The sequence below is a fragment of the Siphateles boraxobius genome, unplaced genomic scaffold (genome assembly GCF_051911475.1).
Source record: "Siphateles boraxobius isolate OS27281-9 unplaced genomic scaffold, OSU_SipBor_1 89, whole genome shotgun sequence".
Lineage (NCBI taxonomy): Eukaryota > Metazoa > Chordata > Actinopteri > Cypriniformes > Leuciscidae > Siphateles > Siphateles boraxobius.
Genome location: NW_027509218.1, coordinates 2,124,106 through 2,148,624, shown reverse-complemented (window position 1 = coordinate 2,148,624; position 24,519 = coordinate 2,124,106).

Below are 24,519 nucleotides of genomic sequence, written 5' to 3'. Positions count from 1 at the left end.
GCTTCTGTTGCCTTCAGCAAGCGATCTGTGCATTCTGTCCTTGTCATATTTATTGTTGTCTGTCAAGTTGCAATATATATATATATATTATGGCAAAAGAGAGCAAGCAGCTTTTGTGTTGTTCCCTGCCCACGTTATATCATGGGTGGGGACACACACATCAGCTTTTTGTTACTATTTGGGAGTGGAGCATGCCACAGTCAGTTCTCGAGGGGGCTGACTGTGAGCATTGCGAGAAACTGTCCGTGAGGACGCTCCGCTCCCGCCGGGCGTTCTTCGAGGAGGACGGTTCGGTTCGCGCTCCCCGCGCGGGTCCCGCTGTTGCCGATGCACGGCGGCGACTCGCATTTTGGGGTTCGCAAACGGATCTGACAGCGGGGGTTGGGACGGGCTCTGCCCTATCTCAGCTTTCACCTGCCAGATCCAGTGTTGGCGATTTCCAGTTCCGAGGAATTGGTATCGTTAGTGTTTTGTTTAGAAAAAGAGAACAAAACAAATAAAGATATTAAGAAAAGGCAGATGTTTGAGTTTTCAATAAATTAATAAATAAGTCAGCTCATAACTCTGTTGAATAAAGAGGAGCTTTAAAAGGAGGTTTATCTAGTGTTGTTGCTAGTTAAATATTTTCTGGCCAGCTGAACTTTATGAGAGTGAAAATAAGGAGTTTATTAGATGAAATAAATCTAAAAACCGAAAAACTCTGTATCTCAGCCTCCTCGTCGGGGACTGCCGTTTTTCCCTATCTCCACACCACACTGAGGTGTCAAGATCTTGGAATAAGTCGGTTTCTATTTTATGTGTTTAATGCCCTACGTCTAACTATAGTAATGCTATGGGTATTAAGTATCATGGTATGACAGTGCCTCGGGTTAAAGAGACGCTTGCTAGCTTTCTCTCTCCCGAGTCGGCGTCATAATTTTTAACCCCGACGTTACCCACCAGCCATCTAAATAAAAAATTTTTTAGGCAACGCTGGTGGGTAAATTATAAAGACATGGATGAATGTGAGGTTGTCAGCACTGACGCTATTCGAGAATTGCGTCGTGCAAAAACAGATAAACTATACTGGGGAGGGACGGTTTCGAGAAATCGTTTCTCCTCTGCGTCCTCTGGGTGGCGACTCTCTGACGAGGGTCGCACACGGCCAGTTCGGTTGTTTTCCTGCTGGTGGCCACGGACTGATATATATATATATATATATATATATACGTTTTTCTGATTTAAAAGTAAAGAAAAATAAGATAAAGTTATGTCTGTTCTTCTGGATGCTCCGCTTTCAAGAAACTAAGAATAAACCGTTCAGCGGCGTTCCAGAGGTTTCTTCCTCACCAATCTATGTTCCTGAGACTGCTGGGCGGAGCAGTCTCAGTCTACTAAGCTCCTCGCAGCACAGCGAGCATCGCCATTTGGGCTCCTCCACAATCAAAGGGGACTTGGGTGGCGGTAGCAGTCTAGCCAGTTAGAGATATGCAAGATCTGAGGACTATTTTATCTCTAAAAAAGCTTGGACAATAGCTAGCCCTGATGCCGAGGCTATCAGGCTTCTAAAGGGTGGTCCCCTCCGGGGTAGGGATGGTTTTTGAGAAAATCGTTTCTCCTCGGCGCCCTCTGCGGTGCGACTCTCTGAGGAGGGTCGCAGCGCTGCCAGTTCGGTTTTCCTGCCGGTTCGCCGTTCAGGACACCAAGGTGTCAGTGTCCCCAAACGATCCTCCGAGGGGGGTCGTAGAGCAGTCAGTGCGGTTTCCCTGCCGGTTCGCCGTTTCAGGGTGCCGAGGTGCCTGCTTTTTCCAATGATCCTCCGAGGAGGGTCATTGGAACTAAGTTATTTAAAGGGAGGCAAGATCTGAGGACTGTCATCTCGAATAAAGCTTCTGAGGGCTCCTCCGGGGCAGGGACGGTTTTGAGAAATCGTTTCTCCTCGGCGCCCTCTGGGGTGCGACTCTCTGAGGAGGGTCGTAGCGCTGCCAGTTCGGTTGTTCCCTGCCGGTTCGCCGTTCAGGGCACCGAGGTGTCAGCGTCCCCATACGATCCTCCGAGGAGGGTCGTAGAACGGTCAGTTCGGTTGTTCCCTGCCGGTTCGCCGCTTCAGGGCACCGTACTGACTGTTCAACCAAATCCAGAGGCCAGTCTTGAGAGACTGGTTCCCCTAGTAGAATTTCTGGCAGCGTGGAAACTACTGCCACATATTTCTCGGTGGGTCCTGCACACTATAGAAAAGGGTTCAGAATTCGGTTCTTGTCCGCCCAGATTTCTAGGGGTCCTCCCCACTGTGGTGGACCCCGAGCAGGCTTTGGTTATGGAGCAGGAAGTACTGACACTTCTGCAAAAGGAGCTGTAGAAGGGGTTCCTCCTCCCGGCAGACAGTCAGGGTTTTACTGCCATTACTTCATTGTTCCGAAAGAGGATGAGGGGTTGCGTCCTACTCTAGACCTGCGTCAATTAAACAGCATATTATGCTTACGCTAAATATGATTGTGTCACAGATTCAGTCCGAGGACTGGTTTGTCACAATAGAGTTAAAGGACGCTTACTTATCTATCCATCCTCATCACAGGAGGTTCCTGAGGTTTGCTTTCAGGGGCGAAGCATACCAGTATCGGGTTCTTCCATTCGGCCTAGGTTATCACCCCACACCTTTTACAATATGCGTGGATGCAGCTCTGGCTCCTCTGAGATTCCAGGGCATTCGCGTATTAAATTATATCGACGATTGGTTGATTTTTAGCTCAGTCCGAGCTTTTGGCAGTTCAACATCGAGATGTCGTTCTGTCCCACATAAGGAGGTTGGGGTTGCGGCTCAACACCAAAAAGAGTGTACTCCTCCCAGCTTGAGGACCACTTTCTAGGTGTATTATGGGATTCGACAACAATGCAAGCACGTCTGTCTCCTGCACGTATTTCTGCGATTCTCACAGCCGTAAAGAATGTAAAACTAGGTCAGTCACTCACTGCAAACAGTCTCTGAGACTGTTGGGGCTCATGGTAGTTGCGTCTAACGTAGTTACTTTTGGCCTTCTGTACATGAGACCCCTGCAGTGGTGGCTCGGGACCAAGGGGTTTTCTCCGAGGGGAAATCCGTTTTTCGCATGATCAAGGTCACGCGGCTATGCCTTCGTGCCTCGGTCATGTGGAAGAAACCTTGGTTCCTCGCCCAGGGCCCAGTGCTGGGTGCTTCTTGTTGACGCGTCACGCTATCGACGGATGCTTCCCTCACAGGATGGGGGGCGGTCATGAGTGGCCGCTCGGTGAACGGTATTTGGCTGGGGCTCATGGCAGTTGCGTCCAACGTAGTTACTTTTGGCCTTCTGTACATGAGACCCCTGCAGTGGTGGCTCGGGACCAAGGGGTTTTCTCCGAGGGGAAATCCGTTTTCGCATGATCAAGGTCACGCGGCTATGCCTTCGTGCCTCGGTCATGTGGAAGAACCTTGGTTCCTCGCCCAGGCCCAGTGTTGGGGGCTTCTTGTCGACGCATAATGCTATCGACGGATGCTTCCCTCACAAGTCGGGGGAAATCATGAGTGGTTGGTCGGCGAAGGGTCCGGACAACACACTGATGGTCTCGTATATCAGAGCAGATATCCTGTTGAGGCAGGGGCTGTGGCCCGGGGAATGGAGACTTCACCCCGAGGTGGTGGAGCTTCTTAGGGAGAACTTCGGTCAAACTACAAGTCGACCTTTCGCATCGCTTGTACAATGCATTGCCCTTGTGTTTCTCCCTCACGCATCCAGCTCCGCTTGGACTGGATGTAATGTAATAGGTGTGGTTGCCACTACACCTATACGCTTTTCCCGATATCTTTGCTCCTGGGAGCTCTGGAGTTGTGGATACTGTGGGCTCGGCCTCTGAGGGGGCCCAGCTCATAGATTCAGGTTTCTCGACCGAGGTCGTGGAGACCATACTCCAGTCTAGAGCTCCCTCCACGAGAAGACTAATATGCTGTTCTCTGCCTGGTGCAGAGAACGCCTTCTGAATCTCGTTTCTGCCCTTTTTGGTACAGTACTTGATTTCTGTAATGAATGTTTCTTTCTGGGCTATCTCTGAGGAGAGATCCCTAATTTCGTCTTCTCTGTGGTACATGAGGCTGAGGCCTGCACGTACTTGGATTTGCACCTGGTTGGTGGTAGTATTTCTTCACCCCAGATCGGGTTGTATTTCTAGGTCCCTACTAAATGTGCGGTCATTTGTGCTCCAGGCCTTCTGTACTCCACCTTTAATACCCCAGATCAGGAAAATCTTAAATCTGTTATGCCCTGTCCGGGCTTCGGATGCTTAGGTCCACAGAGCTGCTCAGTGGCGTTTATCAGAACAATTATTTGTCTGCTTCGGGTAACCTAAGATAGGTTGCCCTGCATCTAAACAGATAATGAGCAAGTGGGTAGTTGAGGCTATCTCACTTGCTTATGAAGCGGCCGGACAGCGTTCACCTGTGGCTGTTCAGGCCCATTCTACTAGGAGTATGGCTGCCTCTAGGCTTTAATTTCGGGTGTTTCCCTTCAGGATATTTGTAATGCGGCAGGCTGGTCCTCACCTCATACATTTGTCAGATTTTATGACCTACACCTCTCCACTCCCGGGGCTAGGTTGCTTACTTCTAGTGTGCGCAAGGACTTCACACAGAACGGGCATTTGTCTTATGGCGTAGTGGGTATGGGGTTCCCACCGCGTCTCAACGCAGCTCGAGTTCCCTTGAAAGGGAACGTCTCAGGTTACGTATGTAACCCTGGTTCCCTGAGAGGGAACGAGACGCTGCGTTCTCCCGCCATACTTCCTGCATGCCCTGATCGACTTGCTTCAGGCTTTTTCAGAAGCTGTCGCGGTCTGTTTTCTGGTGTGCTTTATAGCTTCCTGGTCTATGACGTCACCGCCTATGACGTCTCGCTCTTCCATTGGACTGATTATACATGCGCTTCACGACGCAATCACGCAGAGCGTTCCCACCGCGTCTCAACGCAGCGTCTCGTTCCCTCTCAGGGAACCAGGGTTACATACGTAACCTGAGACGTTTTTTTGCGGTTTAATATTCACAGACACTAGTATAATACATCGTGGTATAGGCTACATTGGCTAAAGTACTCCTAGTAAAAAACACTGAAGCGATTGAAAGCAGCTATTCGTGGGTACCGAGAATATAAGTTACGGTACCGCAGAAATGCTGGTATCGTCCCATTTTCAAAATTTCAGTACCGACTTGGTAACTTACCAAAGTAGCATTACCGGTTCTTTTGACAACACTAGAAGAATTAAGTTACTCTTGCCTCTGAGAAAACAACACAGGAATAGCGACAATTGTACATTTTTTACTACTTATAGGGCTTGAATTACAACCTGTGGGCAGTTTTTCTACATCCTTTTGTGAACGTCGTTTTACACTTGTATGCTGCACAGCGGGTCATCTTAAAAGTACCATCGATGCTACCAAAATCTGTATAACGGCCGTTGGAGCCCTCTGCTGGTAGGGAATCGTAAGATGGCCGCTCGAACACTTCCGTTGGCTTCAGTGCCTGATGGCAGTTTAGAACGTCATGAGCTATCCAGTCATTCTATATAGATCAGTGCTCCGTCCTCATCCCGAGTGCTGAGGTGACTCCAGTCTCCGTCCTCGTCCAGAGCCAAGAAATGACTCCAGTCTCCACCCTCGTCCAGAGTCCAGTGGGGGCTCCAGTCTCCATCCTCGTCCAGAGTCCATTACAGCGACGCCTGGAGCTCGCAAAGAAAATTTTGGGGAGGTTATATGTCCGTACTGCCGGCTCCGCCCTGGTCTCCTGAGCTGCCGGCTTCGCCCTGGTCCCCCTAGGGGATGCTTGGTGTAGCTTCTTCTCATTGTTCATAGCTCCTTGGTCATAGCTTGTTGGCAGTCTTTTGGAGGTTTTCTGTCCTGTAACATAAATTTTTTGGTTGATTTAGTATTGATTGGGATAGGATGCAATATAGTGTGAGTTGGAGGGAAATAAGGAGATACCTTTCAGAAGAAAAGAAATCCAAAGTTTTGGAAGGCCTGCTTTAAGACAGAAATATAGTGAAATATGTAAATATCAACTGCAACAACAACATGAATTCCAATTACTTGAGCTGGTAATTATTTACTTAATTACTACAGCCCAGTCCACATTTGTGTATAGTGAAGTCTGAAACAAATTAATCATTATATTAGTAAAGTATTATGCTGCAAAATAAATCAACCTGAAGGGAATGCGAGATTGCTGAGAAAGTGTGCTTTCTCAATGCTCCCATCTCCCAAGGTGACCTGTTCGGTGACACTGTTGACAATTCTCAACAGTTAAGAAAACAAATTGAGGCAATAAAACACATCTTGCCTCTGCGTGGCTCAATTTCTATCTCTAGACCCCCAAGGCACCAATTTCTGCCTGCTCATCACCGAGGGCAGCCCCCCTGTGAAGGCTTCACAGCGCCACCACCACCTGGACAGGCAGCCAGAACTCTTGTTGGAAAGTGGCACCACCAGCTCGTCAACGGGCTAAAAGAAACCCAGTAAGGCTTCAAAGCCCTTCGAGCACACCGAACATAGTTCCTCTTAAAGGTGCAGTGTGTGATTTTTTTATCGACATCTAGCGGTTCGGCTGCGAGTTGCACTGAGGGCTCAGCCCACTGCTCACCCCTCCCTTTCGAAGAAGCTACGGTGTCTAACATGGGACAAACATATCGTCGTCTGAGACAGCAGAGAATAGCCTAGCCAGAGTAAGCCAAGAGTGTGTAACATTGTCACTGTTTCTGTACCACAGTCCATTATAAACCACACCATGGATAAAGTTTACAAAGGCATAGTCAGGTGAGGATCAAGGGTCTTAAAATATAATATAATAATAGTAATCAGCTGATTGTCTCACAAACGTAACCAAGTCAAGTCATCCTCATTTATATAGCACTTTTAACAATGTAGATTGTTTCAAAGCAGCTTTACAGAGATAAACATATAATTTAAGGTAACAGAGATTGGTTTGGTTTTATAGTGGTTCTTGAAAAATGTTTTTTCCAGCTAAAGTTAGTTTTGATTGATTCACTTCCGTCTAAATGATCATTTGTTATTAAATTAGGGGCCGCTAAGACGACACCGTTCTCTCTAAACAGACTTTAAACGCGAACCTGTGATAGACGCTGATGGCGTTCACATGCGCATTAAGAATTGATTCTATAGTTATGTGCGTTTGAATATATGTGCGCAGGTTTGTAATTCCTTACAAACCATGCCTAAACAAACTACTTGTCTTGTCTATAAATTTTGATGCAGAATTTTATTTTATCTTATCACTTTGGGTAGGCACGCGAACCGAAAAATTCCACAACGCTTTATCTGTAGAGTGGTATAGGAATCCTCGATAGGGAGTGGCTAGTTGGCACTTCAGCACTGCATTGTCATCGGGTCCAGGCGAAAGTCCTTCGTCAGATCTGGATACGGCCTGGATCCGGCAGGCTGCGGGAAAACCTCGGGATAAACAAAGACACTAAAATTAGCGTAGATGCCATTCTTCTTATGATGTAACGAGTACATCAGGATTTAAGGCAAGTGTTCCCAGTTCCGGCTGACCTAATCTAAGCAGCCTAATATTGAATTATAGAAGACTATAGAGTGTTATGTGAATGCTAGGTCAAAGAGATGTGTTTTAAGTCTAGCTTTGAACTGACAGACTGTGTCTGCTTCCCGGACAATGTTAGGAAGATTGTTCCAAAGTTTTGGTGCTAAATAGTAGGGGTGCGCCGATCCGATACTCAGTATCGGTATTGCTCCGATACTAGCAATATTTGCCGGATCGGGTATCGCCAGACGAGACCATCCAAGTCCGATCCGATATTGTATAGCCTAAGTATGTTATTGTTATGCAACACAAAAGGCACAAAAACATTATAAAGCACTATAATGTTTTTGTGTACTGTATTCCAAGATTTCTGAAGCCATTACATATAGTTTAATGTGAGGTACAGATTTAAATCGTTAAATTAATGTTCACCTAAGTGCTTCCCTCCGCTGCGGCTGTCAGTCATTCTCAGCACTCAAACAGCGCGTCGCGCTCGGGTAAAACAGTCAACACGATGAAACTCTCTCCAAGATGAGTCAATGTTCCTATTATTATACTGTAGATATGTAGATAAAGGTCTATGGTTTGCATAAAAGGACTTTAACGTGCTGGAGTTTCACATGTTACTTTCAACCGGGTGTCTGTTAGATCACAACACAACTCCTCAGTGATCACAACACTGGAGTAGAGAGCGATATAGTTGCTCTTGACACGCACATTAACTGAAATTTAAAACTGTTAAAAGGCTCAAACTAATGAATAAATAAAGAAATATATGTATATCTTACTTTTGTGCTATGAACTTTTCAATGCGATGCGCTGCGAGCCGTGACTCCATGTTGCTTCGAGCGCATCGTTCTGCGCACGGGATGCGCATAAGGTTTCGTGCCGCTCTGAATTGGAGCCTTTCATATTACAATACTTTTGCGCAATGGCAGTTTATTGATAGCCTTAGTTGTTCTGTCCAATCTATATATCATATGTTGCTGCTTCATTAAAAAGTTGCGCTTAAAATTTTAAAATAAATGTATTTTAATTATATAGTATATATTTTGTCTGTATTGTTTTACAAAGTAAGGAATATAATGTTTAAGTCAAGCTTTGATGCCTTTAACAAAAGAATAATCCCAGTCTCTTCCCCACAGTGAGGCATACAGATACAGTTTATTAGGTAATTTGGCACTGTTTTTTTAATTATTATTTTAGTATTGGATCGGATCGGTTTCGGCAAATACTGAGTCCCAGGTATCGGAATCGGTATTGGAGGCAAAAAAAGCGGATCGTGCCTGCCCTACTAAATAGGAAAAGGATCTACCGCCAGCAGTTGATTTAGATAACTCAACTGCCCGGAGTTTTGAGATTGCAATAGACGCACGTTTCCAGCACATTTCCCCCCACATAGCAAACCCATAATACAGCTAGGGAGAAGAACCACATGAAACTATGCAACTATATATTTTTTCTAACAAGATAGTAAAAGTTTAGCTGATTAAATATGAGCTGTTCCCTTTCGTTGTCACTCCGAGTTACGTCGGATGACGACGAATGGGGTTTCGCTTAGAAAGCCTATCAACTTCGAGTATTACAAAACGAGCCAATGGCAAGGAAATGCCATGGGTCTGCGGAATTTGCATGGCGTAACTCCGCCCCACCTCGTGGGTATATAAGGAGGAAGCCGGCAGCAAGCAGATATGTTTTCGCTTCGGAGCCAAGTGTATTCTTCTCTCCACAAGCCATCTCTGAATTGTCAGCTTTACAAACGAGTACCTCGAGTGTTGGTGTGACGGCGAACTACGGCGAGAGCGTGCTTCCTGCTGATCTGTTGCAGTGGTCTGCCAGTCGGTGCGTTTCTCCCCGGGTGCTTCAACACTTGAGTTTTCTCTCACTAAAAGAGCTTACACGTGGCACGTCTTTTTAAAGATGTCTCGCCCGTGTACTTCTGGTTGCGGCAGATTGGTATCGGACTCTGATGGGCACGAGCGTTGCATAGTATGTTTGGGCATTGATCATGCTAGAGCAGCGCTCGTGGATGACTCATGTTCTCTCTGTGGGAACATGACCATCGCGTCATTACGGTCGAGACTCCGTGAACTCGCAAGAGTGAGAGTCCCCTCATCCACCCCCCGTCCTGCGGCTGGTGGCCAGGGTGACCTGAGGGTTACGGTCTGGAACAAGGCGCCGACTATGTGTCCGCGACCCCAGCCCCCCTCTTCAATGACGGTGCCCGCTAGTGAACTGCTGATTCCCGCGGGTCTACCCTCTGGTGGCCCGCGTGCTTCAGTTGAAGCTACAGAGGAAGATGCCATGTCTGTTGCAGCATCACTAGGCGGGTTTGACTCTTCTGGAAGTGAGGGCTCATCACAGCTGCCACCTTCCGGTGTGCATACGGCTGTGCTCGAGTCTGATCCGGAGATGACGGCCATGCTTTCCCGGGCAGCCGCGAGCATCGGACTTGAGTGGAGGCCTCCACCCTGTCCTGAGCGCTCACGGCTGGACGATTGGTTTTTGGGTAAGGCCGCCGACCCTCGTCCTCGGCAAACCCCAATACCTTTCTTCCCGGATGTGCATGATGAGATCTCGAAGTCCTGGAAGACCCCCCTGTCTTCTCGGGACCGCTCGCTGGTCTCATCCGCCTTTCCTCCCCTCGATGAGGCAGCTGCCCGTGGGTACACTGGGCTTCCCCCGGTTGAACGCTCTGTTGCCATGCAACTATGTCCTCAGAGTGCTTCTTCTCGGGGCGAGCCTAAGCACCCATCCAAAGCCTGTAGATTTTCGTCGACCCTGGTGGCGAAGTCTTACAGAGCGGCGGGACAGGCGGCTGCTTCACTGCATGCTATGGCCACTCTGCAGGTCTACCAGGCCCAGATGCTCAGAGACATGCACGAGGGTAGGACAAACCCAGGGCTCTTTGATGAGCTGCGCGCCGCGACCGACCTTGCTCTCCGGGCGACGAAGGTTACCGCGCGCTCCCTGGGTTTGGTGATGTCCACAGCTGTGGTCCAGGAGCGACATCTGTGGCTGAACCTGGCTGACATGCGGGACGCTGAGCGGACCCGTCTGCTTAACGCCCCCTTGTCCCAGGCCGGCCTCTTTGGCGGTGCAGTTGAAGACTTTGCCCAACAGTTTTCAACTGCCCAGAAACAGACCGAGGCCATCAGACACATTCTGCCCCACCGGCCCGCTGCTGCCTCCACCTTGCCGGCCGGGCAGACGCCTCAACCTGTTTCCCGCTGAGGGCGCCCTCCTGCGGCTCCCGCCCCTCCCGCCCGGACCACGCAGCAGCCTCCACCCAGGGCCGGTCGCGGAGGAAGCCGTAAGAAGGCGCCACAGCCCTCTCCTGCCCCGCCCCCCGCTAAACGCCGGGCCAAGCGGCGCTCCTGAGACGGGCTGCTCAGGGATGATGGTTGTTTCGCAGGAGGTGGTAGCAGGACCAATCCTTCCCCCGGTGGAGGGCCGGGGGAGAATCTTTTGTTCTCCACTCCCCGCTGCTCAACCACGGGTGGGCAGCACCCTAATGTGGTTAAAGTCAGAAACAATCCCCTCTTCCCTGAGCTCACAGAGTTCTCGGGCGACACAGAGCGCCGCCCACAAGCCCTGCTCTCCTCGCCCCCCTCTGTCCCAGAGGCGGTTGACACGGCGTGCCGTCCAAGGACCGCTTCGCCCCTGTCCCCCTCTGTCGCCAGACCCCTGGCAGAGCAGGCCCCCGCGGGACGACCAGCCTGGTCCTCCCCTGGCCCCCTCTGCCAGGGCGCGGTTGCTAACTGTGCCCCCTCTCCGGGCCGCTATGGCGTCCACATCTGGGCCAGTTACTCCGCTTCGCTGCCCCTCCGGGGGGACGCCTGTGGCTCGCATGATCCCGTTGGTTCAGTTCCTGGGAGCCTGGCTAGAGCTTCCCCATCTGTCCCACTGGATCGCGTGTACCGTCAGGCTCGGCTATGCGATTCAGTTCGCACGGTCTCCTCCCCGCTTCAGGGGAGTCCGCTCCACTTTGGTCGGTGGCAATGCCCCTATCATGAGAGCAGAGATTGCCACCCTGCTGGCGAAGGGTGCAATCGAGACTGTCCCTCCAGCCGAGATGAGGTCCGGCTTCTACAGCCCCTACTTCATTGTCCCCAAGAAAACCGGTGGGTTACGGCCAATCCTGGACTTGCGCGTGCTGAACCGCTCCCTTCACCGGATGCCGTTCAAGATGCTCACCGCCAAACGCGTTTTCGAATGCATACGGCCCCAGTATTCTCTGTCCCCATAGCGCTTGACGTGTTTGCCACACGTGTTTACAACCGGTCAAACGAAGACGGTTTTACCTATAGAGCTTAAAATCAAGTGCAGCATCTCGTTCCTGCTTCTTCAGGGAACAGGGATACAGTCAAGTAACCCAAAACGATTCTCATCCATAGTATGCACACAAAAAAATAATAATAAACAGCTATTTGCAATTATAAAATATAGAAGTTAGACAAAAATTCAGAAGTTTCACTGAAGAACTTTGATATTACATCTTAAATCAACGACTGTTTGTTGAAACCTGCAGGCACTGTTCAGGATGCAGGCTAAATAATGTTTTTTTTTCTGTTTTGTTCTTGCATTGCATTGCTGATTTTAAATTGTTTTTCTATATCAAAATAGACTGTGGTCTTGACCATTTGCGGCAAAGAGGTTCAACTTTTAGAAATGCGTCTCAAAACATTCATTACATTCCACTACACTGCGTATCATGTTTTTAAAAGCAAAAAAAAGCATTCGATCTGCATTCATTCAGCTCACTGCTTTTCATTCTGTGTGAACACCTGACCTGTAGTCAGTGCTGCACCCCCTGCTATCATGACAGACGGACTTGTAAACTGCATTGTTCAATGAGAGACTTTTATCGTTATTACATTCTGATCGAATCGTAGGAAAGACAACCATAGCCAGGGAAAACTCACCCACAGTTTTCAAAAAAAGAATTATTGACAGAAATGCATACTAACATACATGATACATGTATATTGAAATGCTAATGATGTCAGGGTATGCAGTGTTGGTGCAATTGTGTACAAGCAGGTTATCAATTGTTTCAGGTAATATACTATTATAGTAATGAAATGAAAGGCCAAATAAGTGAACTTAAAGAGAGTACACTTTCATGGCTATGAACACACTTAAATACGCTTTTAAGAATGTTTTTTTACAAAAATGATATATGGCGCTACCCTGAGTAAGGTCTATTGAAGTAATTATAAAATTACATTTAAATATGTAGCCAAGTCCTATTTAAGTTGAAAGTACTTTTAAGTTTAACTAACTGCATTTAATATACATTTAAAATATAATAGATTATTTTCTTTTCATTTCAAATTACATGCAATTAAGTGCACAAAAACATTACATTCTTTTCACACTTAAATTGTGATGTGAAGTCTGTTTCATTTCTGTGAACCGATTCTTTCTGACAGTTTATTTCAATTAAACTGTTCAGAAAACCAATTCACTTGTTCATTTAAATATTTACGCAATGGCGTCACATATACGCAATTCTACTATTAAAGGAACCTAATAATGATGTGAAATGCAGATGTTTTACTTGTCTAAATGAGTTGGCTGAACTGGCAAGGGATCATATACTCCTGGGCCCGTATTTATAAAGATTCTAAGAATCCTCTCAGAAAACTCTTAATTTAGCCCAAAATCTTTTACCTAGGAGTCTTAGGAGTCTTTACCTAGGAGATCTGAGAGCAACTCTGACTAAGGAAAAGACAAAAACTTTTATCTTAGTGAGGAAGCGGGGCTGACCCCGTTGCAATATATGACACAATCTTTTTGAAGACTGTGATTGGTTGGTTGTCCAAGAAGGAAAAAAATTGTGATTTTAAGTATAGGGTCTATTCTAAGCCTTCACTTTGAAATTACATGTGTAATTTTTCCTATTTGACCATTCTCATATACACACACACATTATATTTGTCTATATAAATCCTTTTTTTTATTTACCATACTGTTAATTTCCTATAAGGTATTTGATTGGATTAGAATGATAAAAATTGTTCCACTGTCTATTTAAGTGGTGGTTTGAATGTTGGTTTTAATGTAACAAACATGGAATAAAAAACAAGGACAAGAAAGCTCAACTGGACAGAGGAACAGTGTTTACTGTGAGCCCAGTTAGTGGATGAACACAAGGCCATCATTAAAGGAAAATCAGGCCGGGTGTCACAGCACAGAAGCAGACGTGGGAGCTTATAGTGGTTAATAATAAACTATTTACGGTTCATTCCCCCTGCTTGTGCAGAAGCCTGCTATATTCATAAATGCATTTTTTTGAGCCTACAATGTGGGAATGTCCAGTGGAAACTAAATGAACTGCGACACAATAAGAGGTTCTGAAAGTGCTGTAATTGTTTGTGATCACTCTGCTTACAGAAGGTTGTGACAGACCCAAATCAACACTGCTGCATTGATGCATTTTCCCAGCTGCCATATATCTTAATGTACAGTAGTGATTTAATTTCTGGCACTATGCTATTCCTGCACTGTGTCGGAGATGTTATTGTGTCTCTAATAAAATCGGTCACAAACATGATCCCTGCACGATCTAATCTATAGTCTCTTATTAACTCACTGTCATCTATTGTCTGCAATACATTTCTTCTCCCTCTTCGTCTTTCTGCCATTTTCTCCTCTGCTAAAAAAACTCTTAAGCCTCTTAAAAGTCCTTGTCCGTGCTCCTAACAATTTTGACCTTAAGACCTATTTTAAGGGTTAAGATGCTTTCTGAATTACTTTTTCCTTTACTAGGATTTTTTCTTTAATTTTAAGAGTAAACGCCCACATTTCTAAGAATTATCTTAGAATTTTGTCACTAGGAGCTACTCTTTGCATTAAGATTCTTTATGAATACGGGCCCTGGTATATACTCCCACAGTTGTATAAAATCAAGCACCTATGCAGACTGCTTCTACAAACATTTGAGAAAGAATGGGTCGCTCTCAGGAGCTCAGTGAATTCAAGCGTGGCACCATGATAGGTTGCCATCTGTTCAATAAGTCCAATTTCATGAAATTTTCTCACTACTAAATATTTCACGGTCAACTGTTACTGGTATTATAACAAAGTGGAAGCAATTGGGATCAATAGCATCTTAGCCACAAAGTGGTAGGCCACATAAAAATCACAGAGTGGGTTCAGCGCATGCTGAGCCGCACAGTCCACAGAGTCAATTGCTACAGACCTCTGACCTTCGTGTGACCTTCAGATTAGCTCAAGAATAATGCATAGAGAGCTTCATGGAATGGGTTTCCATGGCTGAGCAGCAGCATCCAAGCCTTACATCACCAAGTGCAATGCAAAGTGTCAGATGCAGTGGTGTAAAGCACGCCACCACTGGACTCTAGAGCAGGGATCACCAACCCTGCTCCTGGAGAGCTACTGTCCTGCAGACTTCAGTTCCTACCCTGTTCCAACACGCAAGAATGTAATTATCAAGGAACCCTGAACAGCTTGATTGTCCATTTGTGTTTGATTGGGGTTGGAGCTAAAATCTGCAGGACATTAACTCTCCAGGAGAAGGGTTGGTGACCCCTGCTCTAGAGCAATGGAGACGTGCAACTAGAAGAATGGTCAATTTCCCATAAACGCACTCCTAAACCTTGTGGAAAGCCTTCCCAGAAGAGTTGAAGCTGTTATAGCTGCAAAGGGTGGGCCAACTCCATATTAAACCCTACGGATTAAGAATGGGATGTCAGGGATGGGCATGCACAGCGGACGGTGATGGCTGCTTAATATTGACGCCCTACCTCAGTTGTCTATTTTTCAGATTTATCTATCCTTACTATGTTTCTGGCTGCATTTCATTAAAATCCCTTGTTCTCTTACGAGAGGTTCTCTCGTATTGCGTAAGTTTAGCTTACGCTACGGGGGAAAGATTCATCTTCTCGAGATACTGAAGCCAAAAAATTATCCTTAATTTTGTATTCCTTGTCAACGCAGTGCAGCAGCTAGCAGACCTAGAGCAGGCCATCTCGCGTGCTCATTGGCTGCCCTGCGGGCAACTGCTGCAGCCTACCAGTGAGCCCGGCGTGACGTCACGCCCAATGAAGGGCGCCCGCGCCTTTCATAGCGTCACAGCCCGCCAGAATGGGCGTGGCTTAGCGTATAACACTAGGGTCTGTAGGCTGACTTCCCTGATTTTCGTCTCTTCAGCGAGCTCTTCGCATCGCTGGATCTGAGAGAAGCCACCGCTGCCGTCGAACAGCGGACAGCCAGCTTAGGAAAGCGCTGAGGAAGCCGGCCGTCTTCGCCACCTTCAGCCATCCGTTCGAGCTACTCTATCCGGCGACGTATCCTTTACCTTGCTAAAACCTATTCTAAAACCTATTCTAAAAGAGCAGTGAGTGTCTTTTTTAAGACGCCTCGCACTTCCGGCTGTGAAGCGCTTCCGCTGTCGACCCTGCGGGCTCGACTCGAAGCCTTCAACACCCCCCCGCCTCTCCTCACTGACGCGCAGCTGCCGCTCACGAGCCTCACTGCCGTCGCATCTGAGAATGAGGCCGAGGGACACGTACGATCACGCGGCTAGCTCTCTTTACGTTACAAGAGAGCTACCCCGCCCTCGTGTCCCCGTTCGCGCGTCATGCAGAGCCCTATCGAGCTCTCTGCATGACCCGGACGGGCATTATCTGTGTTACATGTAGGTCCCGTGCCCACTACTCGTGCGCGCGCCCTCGTACAAACACTGTTCCAGTTCTGCTCGACCACCGAGCACTCGGCTAGCTCTCTTTACGTTACAAGAGAGGTACCCCGCCCTCGCTTCCCTGTTCGCGCGTCATGCAGAGCCCTCTCGAGCTCTCTGCATGACCCGGACGGGGCTTGCGCGCCGCCGTCGAAATGTCTCGCCCTGTCAGTCCCCTTAGATAAGGCTACTGCAGTGGTTCAATTAGCAGCCAACGAGCCGTTTTGTTGACCCTCTCGCCTGCACACAAACGCCGTTTTCACGGCGACCCAGAAAAATCTCAAAAAGAGTATTTAATGTCTGGTCCGGCTCATGCCGTCTGTGTTGTAAGTGTAATGAAAGTGCCCACGCCCCAGTGTTCACCACTACACATAAGCACTCCGAACCTCGCAGAGCACACTCTCATGAAGCGCAGAAAAGCCGCTCGAGTGTTGAATGTAAGAAATGTGTCCACAAGTCTGTGCCCACTATCTGCCCGCTCTGTTACACGATCAAGAAAGCAGGTTATGAATGTAAGTCTCGTGCCCGCCAGAGTGCGTTCACGCTTGCTAACGAAAAACCTCCCCCCGGGCTTCGCCCGCGCGTTTAAGTGTTATCACAAAACGCAAGGCATTAATAAAACGCTCCCCATCCATTATGATCGGGGCGTCAAATACACTTGTAAGTCTAGTGCCCGCACTCACGCTTACAGGAAGCTTTTCCGCCTGGAGCGCTGCTCGCGCGTCAAAGAGTGAAAAAAGAATGTTCCCCATCCCTTATGATTGGGACATCTCACATAAATCAGCCGGTCTCGGCTTTCAGCGAGCAGCCATTGCCCAGAACCGAGAGCGCGCGCGCCGCGCTTTCGGCTCCGGGTCAGTTCAACAAAAGAAAGCAGGTTATGGATGCAAGTCTCGTGCCCGCCAGAGTGCGTTCACGCTTGCTAACACAAACTTCCCCCCGGGCTCCGCCCACGCGTTTTAAGTGTTATCACAAAACGCAGGGCATTAATAAAACGCTCCCCATCCATTATGATCGGGGCGTCAAATACACTTGTAAGTCTCGTGCCCGCGCACACGCGCTCACGCTTACAGGAAGCTTTTCAGCCCGGAGCGCTGCTCGCGCGTCAAAAAGTGAAAAAATAATAAATAAAAAATAAATAAATAAAAAAATAAAGAAGAATGTTCCCCATCCCTTATGATTGGGACATCTCACATAAATCAGCCGGTTTGGGCTTTTCAGCGAGCAGCCATTGCCCAGAACCGAGAGCGCGCGCACCGCGCTTTCGGCTCCGGTTCAGTTTCACAAGCCCGCAAATGGCGGCGGTCTGAACCCGGAGGCCATTCGCCCCCTAGCGGCTCACATAGCTGCGTGGGAAACTATCCCAGGGATTTCAGAATGGGTGTTGAGCACAATAAAGCAGGGCTATACACTTCAATTCATTCGCCGTCACCAGCGCTTTCAAGCCCGGACCGCGACGATAGTGAATGCGGAAGTAGCACACCTACTTCACGCAGAAATAGCAAAGCTGCTGTGCAAAGGGGCTATAGAAAAGGTACCGCCTTCTCTGAGCGAGTCAGGCTTTTACAGCCGATATTTTCTCGTAACCAAGAAGGACGGAGCCTTCAGACCTATCCTAGATCTGAGACATTTGAACTAAGTGCTTGCGAAAAGACCGTTCAAAATGCTTACGACCAGGAAAATCCTCGCGCATGTTCGCCCTAGGGACTGATTTATTTCTCTAGATCTGAAGGATGCCTATTTACTGATTCAGATAGTACCCCGTCACAGGCAATTTTTGAGATTTGCCTTCGACGGTCAGGTATATCATTACACCGTGTTCGCCACCTAGCCGCATATTTCCAGAAGGGCAGCTTTCTCCCTTAGAAAACATTGTAAAAGGATGTTGGGCTGTATGGCATCAGCTGCAGCGGTGCTCCAGCTGGGCCTACTGCGCATGCGCCCGCTCCAACACTGGTTGAATGCTCGCGTGTCCCGCCGGGTGTCTGGCGGCCAGAAAATCAGAGTGACTCAGGCCTGCATAGCAGCTCTGCAGCCCTGGTTAGTGGCCGACTGGTACCAGCAGGGAGTAATGATGGGAACCATCTCTTATCGTAAAGTCATCTCGACAGACGCGTCCAACTCGGGTTGGGGCGCACTGTTCGAGGGCAGACCGACCTTTGGCCAGTGGTCAGACCAGGAGAAGGGTTTTCACATAAACTGTCTGGAAATGATAGCGGTCGAGAACGCGCTGAAGTGCTTCCTCCCGTTCATACAGGACCAGCATGTTCTTGTCCGCTCGGACAACATGTCTGTGGTATCCTATGTAAACCGTCAGGGCGGTGTCAGATCCAGAGATCTCTGCAATCTGACAGAACGCCTACTTATTTGGTCTCAGATGCACCTGCGCTCGCTGAGGGTGGCGCATGTGCCTGGCCATTTGAACGACGGCCCAGACAAACTGTCCAGGGACAATGTTCCCCCAGGGGAATTGTCCCTGCACCCCAAACGGTCCAGAAACTGTGGCGCCTATTCGGCAGAGCGGAAGTCGACCTATTTGCGTCAAAAGACAACGCTCAATGCCCGACGGTCTGTTCGAAGGACGAGGACGCGCTGGCCCAGGTTTGGCCCAGCCTCCCGCTATATGCTTTCCCTCCGGTCTCTCTGTTGCCACAGGTGATCAAGAGAATCAGGGAAACGCACCACTCGGTGCTCCTCATAGCCCCGCGTTGGGAGAATCAGATTTGGTTCCCGGAACTAGCAGGGCTGTCACATACAGCTCCGTGGCCGAATCCGGTGAGGGCAGATCTCCTCTCTCAGGCTCGCGGCACGATCTGGCATCCCAATCCAGAGCGCTGGTCTCTGCATGCATGGTTGATCAACGGGTACTCGTTGCCCTGCCAGAAGGAGTGATGAACACGATCACGCAGTCTAGAGCCCCTTCCACGAGAAGGCTCTACGCGTCTAAATGGTCGGTGTTCTCTGGATGGTGCACCGACAGAGGTCTGGACCCGCGGACATGCGGGGTGGCGCATCTGCTCACATTCCTACAAGAGCTGTTGGATAAGGGAAGGTCCCCATCCATGCTCAATGTATACGTTGCGGCCGTGGCAGCGTTCGCAGAATCGACGCACGGCCAGTCATTGGGAAGACACGAGTTGGCCATCCGCTTCCTTAGAGGAGCTAGAAGGATGAATCCGCCGCGCCCCCCGTCGGTTCCCATGTGGGATCTTTCATTGGTCCTCGAGGCCCTGAAAGCTTTTCCATTTGAACCACTAGACACCGTGGGGTTGAAATATCTATCACTGAAAACCGTCTTTCTGACTGCACTGCCGTCAGTAAAACGTGTAGGGGACCTACATGTGCTGTCTGTCAGCGCGTCGTGTCTTGAGTTCGGACCGAATGACTCTAAAGTCATCCTCAGACCTAGACATGGCTATGTCCCTAAAGTGATGGGCACTCCATTCAGAGCGCAAGTTATTTCATTGTCAGCTCTCCCAGCATCTGACAGCGAAGGTGATGTGAATCTCCTCTGCCCTGTCAGAGCGCTGAGGTTTTACATTACGCGCACCGCCTCCTTCAGGCGTTCGGAACAGCTTTTTGTTTCGTTTGGTGGGCGCACCAAGGGTCTCGCCTCATCGAAACAGAGCCTGTCCAGATGGATAGTAGACGCTATAGCGGCCGCTTACGCGTCAAAAGGTCTGCAATGCCCTCTGGGCATCAGGGCTCATTCCACGAGAGGCGTGGCCTCTTCGTGGGCATGGTCCAGTGGAATTTCTATCCATGACATATGTGTAGCGGCGGGCTGGAGCTCCCCGTCTACCTTTGTCAGGTTTTATAATCTAGAAGTTCCTGCCTTGCAGGCTAAACTGTTGTCAGTCTGAAGGAGAGGTGTATTCTGCCCAGATCTCCTGCTCAGTTCACTCTCACATGACTCAGCTCTCCTGGTTGAGCTGCACTAAGTAGGGTATGTGCCATGTGCCTATACAGACCGGCGCGCTGCTCTGTATTCCCTATGTGTGCTTATGTACAAGTGATGGCCCGCGTGGCTGGCCACCATATTTTTTCCACTTATGGGGTTCCCCTGAAAGCTCGGGGTCTCTTGTGGATGCTTGGCGCGCACGGCGTTGACAAAGTGTTCCCGTAGCGTAAGCTAAACTTACGCAATACGAGAGAACCTCTCGTAAGAGAACGATACTCGGTTACTAACGTAACCTCGGTTCTCTCTAGAGAGGGAACGAGTATTGCGTAACCGGCCGTGCTCGCGCCACGAGCGACTTCGCTTCAGTCGACGAAAACCAGGGAAGTCAGCCTACAGCCCCTAGTGTTATACGCTAAGCCACGCCCATTCTGGCGGGCTGTGACGCTATGAAGGCGCGGGCACCCTTCATTGGGCGTGACGTCACGCCGGGCTCACTGGTAGGCAGCAGCAGTTGCCCGCAGGGCAGCCAATGAGCACGCGAGATGGCCTGCTCTAGGTCTGCTAGCTGCTGCACTGCGTTGACAAGGAATACAAAATTAAGGATAATTTTTTGGCTTCAGTATCTCGAGAAGATGAATCTTTCCCCCGTAGCGTAAGCTAAACTTACGCAATACGAGAGAACCTCTCTAGAGAGAACCGAGGTTACGTTAGTAACCGAGTATCGTTCTAGTGGCAGATGGTATCTAAACAAGATTTAATCCACTCCCCGGCGAAGAAAAAGCATAAAGACGACGAGCGCCTTCACGACGCCATTGCCAAAATGCTTAGTAAGCAACTGAGCGCCATAAGCTAAGCATGTCGATGATTGTTCACAAGGAAATATCAACGATTACAGCACGATTGGACTCGCTGGAAAAGGATGTCAAATGGTTTGGCAATAGATGTAACAACATGCAGGCTACGGTGCGGGATGTTAAAAGGGATTTGATTGCTAGCAAGTCCTGCCTAGAGGAGCTCCAGGAGAAACTATTTCTTTTTGAAAATAAATCCAGACAAAATAACCTAAGTTTGGTGGGCCTAAGGGAAGGAACTGAAGGAGGGAATGCAATTCAGTTCTTGCAGACTCATATTCCCAAGTGGGTTCCGGCTCTACAAGGGAAGACAATCGAGATTGAACAGGCGCACCGCTTGTACGCGAATGAGGATCCCTCCAGGAAGAGAGCGCGCACTTTGATTTTCAAGCTTCTTCGCTCCTTGCTTGGGAACGTCCCAAAAAAGGAAAGCAATGGCAGAAGGGAGGAAACGCCTCCAACTACTAGGCATCGAGTCATTCCTGCTCTACCCTGCGTCGGTCAAAGTGTGTAACGGCCAGGAGCATTTGTTTTTCAAAACCCCTGGAGACCTGGAGCATTTCATCTAGTCTCTGAGCGTCGCTGAGCGATGGACACCACCGCATCTACAGGGATGCACGAGGAGTAAATTCGGCCTTCTTGGTTTTGTATTATAGCACTTTGAGTAGGGATATAAGTTTAATTTTCACTGTGATGGACACTCAGGTGAGAGATGCTGATGTTTGAGTAACTGTTACCTTCATAGTCCGAGTGCATGGCCTCGAGTAGATTTATTTTCCAGGCAGATAAGAGGGTGTGTTCTTCCTCTCTGCAAGCTGCCGATAGTAATTTGTTTTTTGGATTTTTTGTTGTCTTTAACCATTATAATGTTAGAACTACCAGGGTTTGCTATTTTTGTTATATCACTATTTATGTGTTTTATGGGGGTGAAATTCTTATCGATGTGTTCGGTTACTATGGCTATCCATGGAATCATTTAAAAATGGTTCTCTTCTCAGTATACTCTCCTAATAATTATGTAGAATTTTTTCCATCTCTTACCAAATTCCTCCTTAACTTTGCCAACTACAACGTAGGTATGGATGCTAATGCAGTTTGTAACCCCTTAGTTGATAGATCCCTTGTTTCTGTTCATGGCGATCAGGTTTCGCAGTCGTTAAACAAGCTCATTGTTGATAACAACAACAATATGTGATATCTGGAGAGTGAAGAATGAGAACTGTAAAGATTATACTTTTTACTCAACACGCCACAAATAATTTTCGAGGTTAGATTACATTCTGATTTCTAAATCCCTTACCCAAGGCGTAAACCATATTGATATTTTACCCATACTGATTTCAGATCACTCTGCTGTGATTTGTGATCTATCTCCTCCGATAATTCCCCTAAGCTCCAAAAGGTGGTGTATGAACACAACTTTTTTGCAAATGAAGATTTTGTGAAACAGTTACGTTCTGAATTATCTCTGTTTCTCAAAGAAAGCTCAGCAACTAATTCACAAATCCTATGGGAAACAACCAAGTGTTTCTTGAGAGGAAACTGTATTTATTTTGCCTCCAATGTAAATAAATCCAGAGTAAAACTATTAACCTGCCCAGATTAAATGTGTAGAGAAGGATCTTAAAAATACTTTTACGGAACAGAAAAGCAGAATCTTGGGGAATTTAAAAACTGACTACAAGGCGATTCTACTAAAAATGTTTGAATTTTTGATACACCGTTCCAAAGAAAACTACTATTTTAATGGAGAGCGACCAGGTAAACTAATGGCGTTAAGGCTGAAATGCAATGAGGCCTTGGCCTCAATAACTGCCATTCTCAGTATACTCCCAGTTCCTTAGTAGAAAGCAGATGTTCTTCACACAGCTCCGGGTGATGTGAACAGGATATTCAAGGAATTTTATGAGCATCTATACAGATCAGAGGTTGGAGCGAATGAACAACCTGTCATTGAATTCCTTTTAAATTTAGATCTCCCTCAATTAAGCGAGGAGCAATGTGCTTTGCTTTATTCTCCAATTGAATTAAAATAATTGAAGGAGGCTTTAAACGTTATGTATAAGGGTAAGGCCCCTGGTCTGGATGGTTTACCCCCGGAGCTGTATCTGGTGATATGGATCTGATTGGACCACTCCTCCTTGACTCCATTAATTTTGCTCTAAATACAGGTTGTTTCCTTAGAGACCAGAACACCGCTCTGATTTCTCTGCTGCTGAAAAAAGGCAAAGAACCCCTATGCCTCCCTAGCTATAGACAAATTTCACTAATTGGTACGGCTGTCAAGTTATATGCTAAAGTTCTAGCCCATCGTTTGGCAACAGTCGCCAGCTTACTAATCGCCCACGACCAGACAGGATTTCTTAAGGAATGTTTGCTGCGGATAATGTGCAAAGCCTTTTGAACATTGTCAACTCAACCGACCCGGCTAACGAACAACGTGCTATCATTTCGCTAGACGCTGAGAAAGCCTTTGTCGCTTTGGACATATTATGTCATATTATGTCGAGCTTTGGACAAAATATGACGAGTGGACATATTTATGGTCTGCCTTAACCCGTTTTGGCTTTGGCCCTCGTTTTATTCACATGATTTAGACCCTCTAAGTTAACTCTTCTGCACGGGTCTCAACGGGGTTGTGCTGTTCGGATGCAATCCCGCTGAATAGAGGCACTAGACAGGGTTGCCCTTTATCGCCCTTGCTATTTGCAATTTCATTAGAGCCCTTAGCGCAGGCAATTCTACAGGACCACATTATCTCCACGATTACTGTAGGCGACTCCAAGCATTTTATCTCTCTTTTTGCGGATGATATCCTACTCTACATGTCTAATGTTTCCTCTTCTCTACCTCAGTGTCTTAAAATATTTAATGACTTTAGCGTCATAAGTGGTTACAAAATTAATTGGAGAAAACCTGTATTAATGCTTGTCAGCATCGACCAATACTGCATTAGCGTCCTCCTCGATCCCAATTACTAAGACATTTAAATATCTGGGAATTCAGATCTTTCCATCACTGCAGACTATCTCTAAGAAAAAATATAGTTATTTTAAAAATATGTTATTTTAGCCTCACTGCAAAGCAGAATCGCAATCATTACAATGAATATCCTCCCTCGACTTTTATTTCTGTTCTCCATGATCCCTTTATCTCCCAGTATAATTTTTTTTAAAGAAATGGATTCCTTGATTACAAATTCATTTGGAACAAGAAATGACCAAGAATTAAACTCTCAACATTGCAGAGAAGATCTGACAAAGGAGGCTTGTCACTTCAGTACTTACAATTGTACTTTTGGGCATGTCAAAGATTTAATTAAAGGTTGACTCACAGATCACCTGGCGGGACATGGAAGCATCAGCTGTGCTTCCGCATCGGCTCCAGGATATTTTATTCACGGGTTTATCAAAGAAAGACTTGAGGTTTGGCAATACAATTGTGTCCAATTCTCTTATAATCTGACACAAGGTGTGCAAATTCATGGGAAGTTCATCTAAGTTCACCTCTGAATCTCCGAACTGG